The sequence below is a fragment of the Dromaius novaehollandiae genome, unplaced genomic scaffold (assembly GCF_036370855.1).
Source record: "Dromaius novaehollandiae isolate bDroNov1 unplaced genomic scaffold, bDroNov1.hap1 HAP1_SCAFFOLD_256, whole genome shotgun sequence".
Taxonomy (NCBI): Eukaryota; Metazoa; Chordata; class Aves; order Casuariiformes; family Dromaiidae; genus Dromaius; species Dromaius novaehollandiae.
The window spans coordinates 7,864-17,895 of NW_026991461.1; the positions used below are offsets into that span (position 1 = coordinate 7,864).

Below are 10,032 nucleotides of genomic sequence, written 5' to 3' on the forward strand. Positions count from 1 at the left end.
AGGGAACAAGTATAGCTTGCCTTCTTTAATACTCTAAATAGTGAAATTCATTAGTGTTCCCTTCAGTCATTGGAAGCAGGTGTGTCACATAGTCTCATCTGACACCACTGTGCACCAAAACAGAGTTATTGCCAAACAGTTGCCACTTTCCATTGCTATTAAATATCCTGACTTAAATGCCTTGCTTTCCCTTTAGGGGAGGGGGGAATCATCTCATCCGAAAAACCTCAAGGCTGTCCTTTTGATTATTTGATTATTATTTCTGGAAGAAAGAAAACACTAAGAAGGGTTATATTTTAGGTGTCTAAAAGTTGGGCGCTGCAGTTTGAGCAAGTTAGCATGCTCCCATATTGTCAGGGCAGAGAGAGAAGAGTGTCTGGAAGAGACTGGTAACACTTCTTTCACATGCCGATTATCGCCTGGGAGGACCCAGCCTCTAGAGCTCTCTTTTTGTCTCCATTGACTATATAGTGAGCCAAGGGAAAACAAGTACAGACTCCAGCTGCTCACAGACACCTCCAATGAAGTAGATGAAACTCCCTATTTCAATCTCAAATCTTTTAATTTATCTCATAGCTAATTTCTTTTTCAAACTAAAGAACACGAATAACAGAAGGAAGCCCAAGGAAAACACAGGCAATACTGATGTTTTTCCCTCCACCTTTGCATTTGGTTTTAGACATATGAAGGAAAGGAGCAGATGACTCCACAAACAGGATGCCTCAAAAACGCAAGGGGGGAGGATGATGAGTTTTAAGCAGTGAAACAGAGGTTCTCCACAAACTGTGTTGTCCTCCCAGACCCTATCTCAGAGCATAGCAGAACGGCTCTTATACAGGGAGTACAATGGGAAGCCCTGTAGTGGCCAATACTCCATGATTGCATTGGCATTTTAACTTGGGGCTCAGGTTAGTCCTAGATCCCAAATGCCCTGTCTTGCTCTCTGCCTCTAGTCTGGCATTGGGGAATCTCCGCACTGGGTTCGTCTGAAAGATCTGCTGAAAATAAACCACTGGCTGTAATTGTTTGAGCAAAAGCTCAAGCCCAGTCACCTACAGCAATATCACTGTAACCTCAGTGAATCGTGTGACTGTCCCAGCTTCCCATTTTCTGGGTAAGTTCCAACACTCAAAGAGTTGTGTCTTCTTAGTCTGCTGGATGTCACCTAAAATTATTCTTCTGCTGAATGTACATTCTTAGAGGAACCTGGAAAGCTGCTGAGAGCTTACAGCAAAGCAGCTTCTCTGCTCACCATGGGGGCAACCCTCTGTTGAACCCTTTTTTCAGGCTTTGGTTGGAGCAAAGGATTTGCTGTATTCAGGCCCCACATAGCCAAAAATGGAGCTAGCATATGCAATAGTGACTATGGCAGTGGGAGACACGCGGGTGAAGAAGGCTTCTTATGGCTTTCAGCAGAGGGTATTCTCGGGATAGTGCACCTAGTGCAGGCATAGAACACAGTGATCGTTGTGAAGAAGCTCAGCAACACAGTGGAGGAGGGAACAAAGCTCATGTTTGAAGGCAGCTGGTGGCCATGGAGGCTGCTCTCATCAAAGGGATGAAGCCACAGAAGAAATAGTCTCTTTACTGGGGACAGAGGGTACCTTGGTATAGAGGGCACAGGATTCTCATAGCTTCTGTGTCATTTCTCACAGCCTTTAGGGATGTCTCCAATGCCCTGAGGTGTCTAGAACAGAATCAGATGTCTATGCTTGGGCACCTGGCTCCCACCCAGAGCTTCCCTCTATAATTAATGGACACAGGCCCCTTCCAAAGGAAAAGTATTCCATCCTTGGGTCGATGTCCAGAACTGATGGGTGGGTCACTTCCGAATTACGACAGTTTCTTCTGCTACCATGAGAGAGATACCAAAAGACTTGCTTAGGTGATGTCACATCTACTCCCTCAAAACATTTAGCCCCTTGGCTTCTCCCTGAATCTGGGGCCTCCATGGTCCCCACTAAATGCATAATGGTTCAGTCCCAGGTTTTGTTTCGGAGTGAACCAGTTCATTCCATCAAAGAAAAAAAAAAAACTTTGGGACTTTGTGGGGAAAGTGTATTCCATTTATGAAGTGGGTACTTTCACACTACTAAAACCAACACTGCTGCACATTGCAGAGAGCAGTCTCTATCCTCTAAGTGGTGCAGACCAACAGGGGCTGATACTAAGGCCAGCCCCCTTATAGAGCAGACTGGCTGGGCCCACACTACAGAGCACATGGCCTAGCCCTCCCTAGGACCCCTGAAGTGACCATCTGACTCTAAGATACAGTCATGCTTCTGTTTGTGTGTGTTTTGCCACTCAGAATATCTTAGCAGTCTAATCCAAGAATCATTACCAGTCTCGATCTAACTATTACAGAAAGAGAAATATAATAATAATAATAATAATAGTTTAAACTCTTATACACATATTTTTCAGTTTCCACTCCTTTTCCTGGTGTTATGCTCACTCTTCCCCAGCTACCCTGGGTCCTGAAGTTGCTAGTTTCACTCTGGTGTTGTTGGTGGGTTGTTTGGGCGAGTAGTCATCAGCTGGAGTCCTTCACCAGGAGGAATATGATGTTCAAGTTAATGGTTTCTTCTTCCTCACGCTAGTATCCACTTGGGGTTATTTTCATATGTTTGCTAACACATTTTTTACACCTTGCTCTTTCTCCATTGCTCTGCATCTCCATGTTATCTCCAAAATTACTATATATGGTACCTTCAACTTATGTTAGATACTATTTCTTTGTTCTCTTTATTACCCTTAAAACTAGTTTTGTCCTGCTCTAGGTCTACATTGCTTACACTGACCACTGGTGGGTGGTGTATAGCTGTGGGGGTCTCCAAAGCCCCATTTCTTACCGTCCCATGCCTGTACTCCTGTAGACTGCATCCTGTGTCTTCTCCACTTCTGAAGGCTTCTGCTGTTGTACCAGGCCTAAATTTCTCTCTACTGCATCATTATGCGGGAGCTGTAAATATCTCAATCCACACAGAACAACAGGTTGTTATTGCTGTTGTAGGTAAACTAAGCTAAAACTTTTTAAAAAGCTGCAGGCAGGTCAAGAAAAGTTCTGGCAGAGCAGGCCTGAGAAGCTGCGGTCCTGAGGCTGTGCAAACTCAAAACAAAACCTCAAAATCATATTACATGGCTACGGGGTAAAAAAGGACCTAAAGGACTTGACAGTGAAAACTTACCTTCTCTAGATCATGACTTAATGAAGCACAACCAAAAGAAACTTGCCTAGGTTATACAGGCCCCATGTGTAACCCAATACCAAAGTTGCTGTGTTTTTGTGATCTGTGAATTTCTATTACATTTTTTAAAGGCTTTGACATACCAGGACACAGAAGGCAGTGGCAAAGTATTCAGACAATCTTTAGAATCTAATTAATGGAAAAAAAAATATTCCTCATCTTTCCCTTTCTCTCACACTGACTTTCCACCAACACAGGCAAAGTTGGAAATATATTTCCCTCAATAAAATCCAACAAATGAACAATAACTTTTTTTTTTTGCAATTTGTTCATTAGTTCCTACTAATAAGTAGTATAAACAATTGATCACAAAGTAAATTAAGAGAATTAGAAAACTAAGGCATTTTGAAGGTGATGAAGTTCCAGTAAGCTACCTTTTTTATTATTATTATACATATTCATTAGAAGTCTGACCTCCTTGATAATAAAGTGGTATCAAGAAATGTTTCCTGAACTGCTTGGCCAGAATGGGTTTCTTTTAACTCATCTGTGGTTCTTCAGAAGGAACCTGGGTTATGAGGGCCATTTGCCGATTGTCTTTCTTTCCCTTTAAAGGGTCATGAATAAATGGTCACAGAGTGTTTTTTCAGCCTTTCCTCTCTCATGACTTTGATAACAGTAAGTTGCATCAGCCAAAACTTCCTTCATCCACACTGGTGGGTTCATGTAGTTTACAAAATGAAGAGTGTCTCCATTGTTCATCCTGGTCTCCTTTGCTACTCCATGGAGTACTTCTCGGTACAGTCAACACATAGGGAGCCCACTTCAGCTCATCTCACCTCTCCTTCAGCTTGTCCTAAAATAACCATCAAAAAAGACTAGAGGAATGCCTACAGACATGCATGTTTCTTTTGTATGTTAACTACAAAGCAGGTCAGACCTACTTGCTCAAGTGGAAGGGTCTGCATTGTAGGCAGCTCAAGGCAGGCAAGGCATGTCAGCCCAAAAACGCAAAGTCAGAATCCATGCTGTAATGTATCACCATGAAACAGAAGCTGTCTGGAGTGCAGTGTCTCAGCTCTATAGATACTTGACATTTTGGGAAACTCCCTCACTGGAAGCAATTTTGAGCATGTCTAGCCAAAGGCAAATAAGTTCCAAGATTTCAAGGCTCTCAAGAAGATTTTTTCTTCAACAGTTAGACTTTGAAATGCCCCTTTGGAAATGGGCCCTAACCTGTTTTAGTTATTTACAGTACAGTGAGATGATCCACACCCTGTGGTTGCCTGTTTTTCTCCTATGATTGTAAAGGAAATATAGATTAGGAGTTTAAATGAAGATGCCCAGACTGTAGTCTCACCTGAAATTAGGCAAAATTAACCTCAAGCTTTGATTTGTCCTCACTGTTTCCTAAATAATTTGGAAAGGTGACTTTGAGACATCACAGAATTACTCAGATGGGCAGACTACTTTTTGGCCCCATTCCTTGTGTGGCTTTTATCACTCATACAAGCAAAAAATAGAACAGTGATCAGTGGATAACTATTATTAATCAATATGGGTTGTCTGTATCTTCCAGTGAAGCATCTGAAGTAGGATTTATCTGTGCAGAATTAGCTATCTACACTTTGAATGTCTCCATCTGAGCAAGTCATCTAGGGTGGGATTCATCTTGTAAGTTATCCAAGGTAATCTGTTTACTTTAGGAGTAAATTAGTTGCTCTTCAGACTCCATAGACTGCATTGACTAGGAAGCTGATTCAGTTGTCCAACATATAGGCATCAAGTAATACTTGTGATGTCCTAGGGGCTTTGAAAAACCTTGATAAGCACAGTAGCTATGACAGAGGACCAATAGAAGATCTGCTGTGTATCTAGAGTGGTGGCTGGATGTGAGACAGGACACCAAGCAACATCTCCAGATGCACTGGAAGCCCACATGTGCAATGTAGGATTGAATCCTGCATCTCCACTGATTATGAAAGGACTTTAGACAAATTGCTTAGCTTTAGACACCCAGATTCTACACACCCAGAGAGTACTTCTTGAATGTCAATATTTGTGTTTAATTCCATCTGGGATTCCCTGCCCAATAATGTGCCTGGCTTCTGGGTGACACTCCAGAAGGGCATGCATGTTTCCTAAATCCTCCTTCATAACTGCAAAAAACTTCTTGGATACCCTAGAACATCTCATATGGCAGTAGGCTTCTCTGTTAAGCACCTGAATTGTTCCCCTGAAGCAAGATGAAGTGATTCTCATTCCTAGACTTCCTTTATAGCTGTAGAGTGTGCATCTCCTTGGTTTGCTCAAGGAACCTGTGTCCCCAGTCCTTCCCCCTGAAAATCATCACACCATGGAAATATTGGTTGGAAGGGACCTCCAGAAGTCTCTAGTCCAACCTCCCACCCTCTCTGGGTGACCTGCTCCAGTGCTACATAACCCTCCTAATGAATAACTCTTTTTCCTGATGTCCTCTCTGAACCATCCAAACTGCAACTTGTGGGCCTTGCTCGTTGCTGTTGTGTTTGCCAGTACCGAAAAGATTTTGAGCCTGTCATCTTTGTGACTGTTCTTGAAATAGTTAAAGGCACCTGGGAGAGCTCCTCTTAGTCTCCTCTTTGCCAGACTCAGCAAGTCTCACTCTTTTAACTTGTCTTTACAGAACTTGTGCTGGAGGCCCGGAACCATATTCTGCTGGGCCCTCTTTATGTTTTGCCTCATCTCCTCTGAATTGGAGGGCCCAAGAATCAGTAGTCTAGTTATGGCCTCACTGTCCCTGACTAAAAAGGGACAACAGATTCCCTTGATGTGCTATCCTCAGCCGTCCTTCAGGCTTTTTTCTGATGCGAGAGAGCCGTATCCCTCTGAGGAAAAACATGAGCACGTACAGGGTTCACTCCAGCCTGCTTGGCAGCCTTCACTCAGGTTTGTTCTGCAGCATCGTCCCAATAAACTTGAACTCTCAGATGTCCCCAGATATTGTCATGCAACATGCCAGGGAAGGCATTAGTGACCAGCTAGTCTGGAAACTTTCATACTACACGCCATCTCAGAGGAGATGAGAGGAGTTCTCCAGTTACTGTGGTCTTTGTGAGGAACAGGACCTTTGAAGTCACCTTTGAGCTGACTTAGTTGGGAAATGCTATTTTTCTCAGGTTCGGCATGAAGACATCAAGTCTTGGAGAAGGGAGATAAAAAAGTCCTTCAAAATAATAAAGTACTCAACTATTGTTAACTTGACATGAGGCTTGTTTATCTAAATCTCCCAGGGTGGTTTTTGGTTTTTGTTTTTTTTTTCAAACTGAAGCCTCTGAGGTTTAAATTCTTAGAAAGGATCCAATTATTTTTCCTTTTGACATTTCTCAGACCAGCTATCAAGTACTAGTGGCCCTTTGTGAAATGCACCTTCTTCATTACAAGAAAAAAAGTCTTTCACCCCTCTGCCACATGCTGGCTTTCTGGAACTCCTTCCCTGGGAGGTTTCATGTTTATTAATTGTTTTGCATGTTGAACAATCTCATTCTGATAGGAATCATCCACGGCTTATGCAGGGCAAGGAAATCATTGCTCAGCTCTCATTACACTGATGTCAGCTTAGCCAAGTCTGCAAGATATCCATAATTCTTCCAATAGGAAGTGTGCAATAGGAGTGTGAATGCCTTTTGATTCTAAGACTATGATTCCTATCAGTCAATGCACCATCCACTTGTTTATTTGTATATGTCCTGTTGGTGGCTATGCAATAAGTAACTGAGCTAGATATCGGTCCCTTTGGTCTTATGACATAGAGCAGGAATGTAGAATCTTGTTTCTCTCTCTCGCTCCACAATTATCCTCTTGGTTACCACGACTGAGACTCTCATCAGGAATTCGGACACAATTGTCTTCAGCAAGGAAACAAAAAGAAATATATGGGGTGTCATTTATGCAGAAGGTAAGATCAAAGACACAGATAAAGGAACAAAGATATTGACACTGAATATGCTGCTTACTGGCATTTGAGCATGCATGGATAGGAAATTCAGGTGCAGAAAATGCCAGAAGAGAAGAGTCCCTCTTGTGTTATGATTTGATGGTAATTTTGAATGATGGCTACAGAGAAATTGAGGCAGCTTTGCAATAAAGACCTACCTATGTCACCTTTGTATATTAAGCAAAGAGCAATGGCCAAGCTTGGTGTCACTAAACTGTGATGGTTGTTTCACAAAGATTTTCATCTTCCACTCCTCAACCATCAATGGAGAGAGGCAGACTGCAGAGGCAGAATCTGAATCACCTTTTAGGGATGGCTTCTCCTGTTTGATTAGATGGGGAGCTGGAATGGGATATATTCCATCTCTAGAAAGGTTATTGCCAAAACAGACCACAGTAGGCCTGTATTTTAGAGAAGATATATTTTTGGACAAGAATAGATCAATGGCTCTTTAGGCACTATTGACTGTCCCCTGTAGGTGGGCACCTGCAGGCTTCATTCAGTTGCTGACACATTTGGACTTCCAGCCATTTAAGACTTTAGCTCTGTGGGGATGTCTGAGACATCTCAAATGGCACTGGATGCCTAATTATGAGCAACTAAATCAAGCACCTTAAGTGAGGCATGATGAATCTCAGTTCAACAGACAGATGTCTTAGGCTGAACTGGTCATTCCAGGACCCTTCTATAATTGTGGAGGGCTAGGCAGCATCAAAAAATGGCATGAGATGACTAACTCGGAGGGTGCAGATGTCCAACTGGAACATTCTAGTGGGATTTCCTAACACCCATGAGGTGGAGATCCTCTTCTTCATCGTGTTCCTGCTTATTTATTTAGTGACTGCCTTGGGAAACACTCTTCTCCTTGTCCTGGTATACACTGATTGCCATCTCCATTCACCCATGTATTACTTCCTCAGTAACCTGTCTTTCATTGAGATCTCCATGATTTCCTCTGTGGTCCCTAAACTGCTGGCAAACTTCCTGTCAGAGAAGAAAACCATTTCCTTTGCTGGCTGCTTTAGCCAGCTCTACTTCTATTTCCTCATGGGCACAACTGGCTTCATCTTCTTTGCTGTTATGTCCCATGACCAGTATGTGGCAATATGTAACCCACTGAGGTATCCCAGCATCATGACAAGCAGGGTATGCAGTCAACTTGTTTTGGGCTCCTGGATGGGTGGCTTTGTCATGATTCTGTCATCTCTGGTTCTGAAAGCCCGGCTGCCATATTGTGGTCCCAATGTAATTGACTACTACTTCTGTGGCAGTGCACCTTTATTACACCTTGCTTGTGCTGACATCCAGCTTATTGAGTTGATTGATTCTGTGGTGTCCTTGGTCCTGCTCCTTGGCTCTTTGGCACTGACTGTGGTCTCCTATGCCTACGTTATTTCTACCATATTCCAGATCCCATCAGCTCAGGGCAGGCAGAAGGCATTTTCAACTTGTGCTTCTCATGTCACTGTTGTTTCCTTGGGTTTTGGCATCTCTATCTTTGTTTATGCCAGGCCTTCCTAGGTGACCTCTGTGCATCCCAACAAAATACCTTCTGTTCTCTTAGTATTGTGACACCTCTTTTAAACCCATTCATATTCAGCCTAAGGAATGAACAAATGAAAGAGGCCTTGAAAAATGCTTTGCACAAGGGCCTGGTGATGACTAAGATGATGACTGCTACTTAGTCAATCCTTGAAAAATTTGAGCAGGACCTTTGCATTCATATGGACAAACTAGCCAGATTAGATTAGACTCCTTGGATGAGATTCAGTGGTGCTTAGAGTACAATTCAGGTAAGCATCCAGGTGGTATCTACATGAGGATGACCAGAATCATTCTCTGAACTCCACCGTCTGTATTGATAAGGGACTAAATTCCAGCCACAGTCACATGGGGGCTAATGCCATTTGAGATGCCACAGCATATCCTAGTTGACCTCCACCTGCCCTTCTAGAAAGGAAGAAGTCTCCCAAAGTCCCTTGTCACAACTGCACAGATGTCTTGGTCTCCTTAGGGCATCTCAAAAAGCAGAAGACACCTGCATGCGGACAACTGAATCTCGTTCTTTAAAGAACTGTGGTGTTCAGGATTCATCTCACCTAGCTGTAGCCACTGCAAAGGACGTATCTGTTTTTGAGATTACCGTGAGCTATTGCTAGAGTGAGTGGAAAGATATTTCCACACAGTCTTTCAGCATAGCACAGCTTGGGATAGGTGCATTGACCCGGCCTCTGGAAGTGGTGAATTGTAGACTCAGGGGCAATTTTAACTTTTCAGTCTAAGTTCTCCACCCCACACGCAGTAGTTCAGACCAATAGTAATATTCAGGTCTGGGGTTTTCCCTTTCCTTATTGGGTCCCGTCAGTGTCCCTAGGCAGGTTGTTTTTTTCCTTATCTTTACTGTTGTGGCTTCTGCCGATAGATGTATCTTCATTCCTTGTTGGGTCCCATCATTGTCTCTCAAGGTCCTGACGAGGAGGAGGTATTTCCAGACCACAACAATTAACACTGCTCCAGCAGTGAGAGGAGCCTTTGTTTCTCAAGGTCCTGATGCCCTGCACAGGCCTTATTCCAAAGTCTTGACATCCTCTATGTCAGAGTGTGAGAGACAGGAATACAGACTGCTTGTAAATGCCTTATCTTTCCAGCTTGAACCAGCTCTGGGGCCCTCTTTTACTTAACATGATGAGTTATCTGAGTGTGGCCTAAGGCTTCAACAAATTTAGCTACTCATGCTAAGCAAGTTTTATGTAAACTGTGCTAAGTGGCTACCTCTAAACAGCTCCAGTGCAGTATTCTTTAACAGTCTTCCCTTTGTTTTTATTAAGCATTCCTGCTAATACTTTAAGCAGAGTTCTCAAAGTCTTT

At 43.0% G+C, this 10,032-nt stretch overlaps 1 pseudogene; it reads left to right on the forward strand.

Annotated features, from left to right (window-relative positions):
* Positions 1-7,914: 7,914 nt before the first annotated feature.
* On the forward strand, positions 7,915-8,849 carry LOC135326659 (olfactory receptor 6M1-like; annotated as a pseudogene).
* The last annotated feature ends 1,183 nt before the right edge of the window (positions 8,850-10,032 follow it).